The sequence below is a fragment of the Sinocyclocheilus anshuiensis genome, unplaced genomic scaffold (genome assembly GCF_001515605.1).
Source record: "Sinocyclocheilus anshuiensis isolate Anshui unplaced genomic scaffold, SAMN03320099.WGS_v1.1 scaffold902, whole genome shotgun sequence".
Taxonomy (NCBI): Eukaryota; Metazoa; Chordata; class Actinopteri; order Cypriniformes; family Cyprinidae; genus Sinocyclocheilus; species Sinocyclocheilus anshuiensis.
The window spans coordinates 395,692-400,080 of record NW_015537974.1 but is presented as its reverse complement, the minus strand read 5'-3'; the positions used below and the strand labels follow the sequence as shown (position 1 = coordinate 400,080).

Genomic DNA, 4,389 nt, shown 5'->3' with positions numbered 1-4,389 from the left:
AGTATGCATAAAAATGCTCAACTGCAAGTTTCTCACTTGTAATTCTCACTTCAATAGTACAATCCATGTTAGGGGTGATTGAAATTATATTATTATATGCGGTCTGTACTCTTTTTTTTATGTTTTTTGAAAAAGGTCTCACCAAGGCTGCATTTTTTTATAAAAAATATAAAAACAGCAATATTGAGAAATATTATTACAATTTAAAATAACTTTTTTTTCTATTTTAATATAGAATGTAATTTATTCCTGTGTGGCAAATCTAAATTTTCAACAGCTATCACTCCAGTCCTCAGTGCCACATCGTCCTTTAGAATTCTAATATGTTGCTTTGGTGCTCAAGAAACATTTCTTCTTATTAAGAAAATTATTTTCTTATAATTATTTCTTATTTTTGTGCTGTTTAATATTTTTGTGGAAACTAGTAATTGTTTTAAGGATTTTTTGATGAATAGAACATTTTGTTACATAAAAGTCTTTGCTTTAATTTTGATAAATTTACATATTCACTGAATATTATTGTTATTATATTAGCATTATATCTTTCAAAAAAAATAAAAAAACACTTTTCACACGCAAAAGCCAAACTGCTAAAATACAATTTCTGCATTGCAATATGTAAAAACAAAGCTGTTTTATACAGATCTGATTCTTTCTCAGTTCATCTCTTGAAAAGGTCACAACTGTTCAATCCGGAACCAAAAAAAAAAAAACTCTGGAACAGAAGCCGACTGAGATTTTCAAACTGGATGGTCCCCAGAGAAAGTGGGTCAAGCCATTCCAAGGTCTTTTGGGGGAGATTAGGCAGACTTTTAGTCTGAAGGTTCGTCAATCTAAATTGTAGGACAGCAATGCAATAAAGCTTCAATATATTCCTAAAACAGGTTGAAAAGTGGACAATATACTGCTATATTTGGAAACAAGAGATTGCCAGAAAGGTGCAAAAAGGCTAAAACCTTCTTCTTGCAGATCCACACTTCCTGTAGACCACCTTGTTTGTCAGATGGTGCTATTTTAAAACCCACAAACAGTCATATCACCGCTGGGAGACGTCTTTGTAAAAGCCATCACGCCGGTCAGAAAGCAACTGATCTGAGATTTTATCAGCTATTGAGTCTAAATCATTATTCCCAGCATGGAAGTATTTGATCAGTTTTAATATTTGCATGTCAGATGGATGTCAGGCTTCTGTTTGAGCACCTGAAACAGGGCACACAGACTTTTTTCAAGCTGACTGACGGGGAAGGTAATGAGCCTGTATTATAACTGTTACCAAAATTAGCCTCCTGCTGTTGAGTGCATCTTTGAAGGGGTTTTCACAGCTCATTCACTTTATATCTTAGGCTTTCTTTTGGATGGATGACAGCCAGCTCTCTTGACCTGAGGAAAAAGATGAGAGGGGAGTGTGACAGCCTTGTAGTTCTCACACACTCACATATACAGTATGTACACACATACATTGTACTCTAAAAGCCTTGTAGCTATAAGTGACTGCAAGGTATTTCCACACTGTCAGTCAATCAGAGTCGAGAGCAGTGATTCTGTGTCTGTAATGAGAGCCTACTGGACTTCAAAGGGTTAGTAACACAAGGTGAGTGAAGAAAAGTCACTTGTAGGTCAGGGATGCAGACTACACACTGGAGTCATGAAACACACATTAATGATATGTTTTAAACCAAAAATAAACATGTGTATGCAAGACAGTAGGGCATGTGTTCAACATATAGCACTCCAGCTTCATCAGACTCTAAATAGAGAACGATGAGAACTTTACAAAGAACGATTGTCCTCATTTGAGGTAGAAGACAACAATGAACTTGCTTAAATATTCACTAGAACGTTACATGACTCTTGTGAATGTCTGCACAAATGTAGCAATAGCAGAGCAAGTTGTTACAATAGAACCAATAAATGGGATTTTAGCTGTTCATGCAAAATTGACAGTTACGAAATACAAAATCATTCACAAAATGTACAAACATGGTAAGACAAAAATATCAAAGCATTGATTTGGTCAACAAATTGTTGCTGCTCTTGTGTGACAGCTAATTATGGTCTTCCATGTGTTGGCAATAATGGCATCGGCCATTGAAAAACCCTTGTCGGTCGACTGCTATTTTTTTCTGTAAGTTGCTTAAAATGAATTTAGTCCTGTAACGCTGTTCTGTTGGTCCCCTCCCCTCCATTTTTCTTTCTGTCTGCCGTTTTCTCTTCCTTTCTCTTATCCTCTTCTTTTGCTGCTGTCTACTTATTCTTTCTTTCCTTGGAAGGAGTTGTAGAACAGATAAATCAAATCTTGCAGCAATCTCATACGGACCACAGTCACATAACTAATTCAGGTACTTTTTTACTTAATGGAGGCAAATGGTTGTCATTTTTTATGTCAGTGCTGTTAAAACTGTCCAACCTCAACTGACTTGCTCACTACAATGTTGCTCACTGTTCAATACCCAGTTAAACTCACTCTAACGTACATGAATCTTATGTAAAACCCAAACGTTACAACTGCATCAGCTTCCATTTCACTCCCAAGTTTTGGACTCCACCCTTCCCTTTTGTAGCATTAACCAGCTATGACATCTTTTCTCAGCATTTAAATTGGAGGGGGGGAAAAAAACTAAGATAAATTAAAACAATTCATAATTAATTTCATAGTTCCCTCAGGATTTTTTGAGTTACCTCAGATTTTGGAGACAAGATAGCAGACATTGTCCGAATGTTCATTTTCAATCCACTCTAATCATAGAATATTGCTGTTCTGTGATGTTTATGATCCTGTAGGAAATATTTCATTAGGTTTAAGTTCACAAAATTGTTCATCTAAGTAATAAATACAAAAACAAACTTATCAAAAATATTTCCAAAATGGCTGGAAATAAAAGAGAAATAAAAGCATATACAAATTGGCAGATGATTGTGTCATCAGCTTAGCATCATACTAACATCAAAATCTGTCTGAATCAAATGTGAGTGTCCTGTGTGCAGTGCTATTATGTGGTGTGTAGAGTTGCTACGTATGTACAGCATTCCAAATCAATCAAGATGTCCAGTCTCACTTAGAATGTTGCATTAAGCCTAATGTATACTTCAGCTTTGACATGCATACAGCCAAATGCATATCCTTTCAAAGTATATTTGATAGCATACGCGAACACCTGCACTTGACATATGTGCTAGAAATATGGTGACCATACGTCCTCTTTTTCCCAGACATGTCCTGGCCAGGATTTGTATATTGCCTAAAATATCCAGGCTTTGGCTTTGTTTTCCTGTTTTCATACTTGCTGAAGGTAATGATCGAAAAGTATTTGGACCAATAACATGAAAGCATTGTACATAAACGACCAATCGTGGCATGTGAGAAGGTGGGATCTATAGAGAATGGTCAAAGCGCTGCAAATACGCATACATATTAGGTGTGTTCGACTTGAAGCAGCACTGACATCAAAGTACCGCAAGAGCGATTCAGAAGCATAAGAAGTCATCTGCTCTCATGGTACTTTGATGTATATTTTAGGCAATATAGTAATCCTGGCCAGGACGTCTCCGGGAAAAAGAGCACATTTGGTCACCCTACTAGAAAGTTTAATCCTTGTGTATTTTTTGTGCTATTTATGGGTCTTAGGTTATGACCAATAAAAAATGTCTTTGTACTCATTTAACCATTGAAAATATTTCTGAACATAGCAGCATATTTGGGAAAAATCTGACTGATGATGACATTTACGTCACATGCACTGTAAAGTATACACTTTTATACCCCAAAGTAAATAAACTGAATTACTGTGTTAGCAGTAGATACCAAGCCATCTCACTAGGTTTTGGAACACAGCCAGACACTGAATCAACCGACAACCGATCAGTCCTAAAACTAACAGTGAGCATAATTAACATTTAATGAAGATTTTTTTTGCAGTTAATTAGACTGATGCATTTCTTTGTTAATGATAGCGGCCAAAGTCTTGCATCAGTGTATCTCATTGATTCCCTCTGGCAGGTTTAGTCTAGTTTTCCAGTTAAGCATGCTAACATTTAAAGCTTTCATATGCTCCACATCTACAGCCCCACGTGTGCCGTTGTGTTCGAGTCCAGACTCAGCAGTTCTGTTCTGCTAACACATCACTGCCCTCTTCATCATGAATCCCTGCACATTTCTCAGCTGCACTCTGTCACAATGGCGTCCTGGGCAAAATATGCTAAGCACGCATAACCGCGTGCAATCAGTAACGGCGTGCATGCTTTCGGCTTTTTGCATGCATGTGGATCTTCAGAGGGAGGATGAATGGGATGCTGTTTAATACATCTGCCCATTGTGCGCGTGCAAGATTGGAAGCATAGCTTAAGGATGCGAAGTGAGTCTGTCATGATGAACTGCAAGGGACGGTTGTG

The 4,389-nt window shown here is 37.1% G+C and overlaps 1 long non-coding RNA gene across 1 annotated transcript; it reads right to left on the bottom strand.

Moving 5' to 3' along the window:
* Positions 1–681: 681 nt before the first annotated feature.
* On the bottom strand, positions 682–2,820 carry LOC107671750 (uncharacterized). Its single transcript, XR_001632246.1, has 3 exons — positions 2,680–2,820; positions 1,459–2,262; positions 682–1,380 (listed from the first exon to the last, which is right to left on the bottom strand). It is a non-coding gene; the product is annotated as an uncharacterized LOC107671750 (long non-coding RNA).
* Between the last annotated feature and the right edge of the window lie 1,569 nt (positions 2,821–4,389).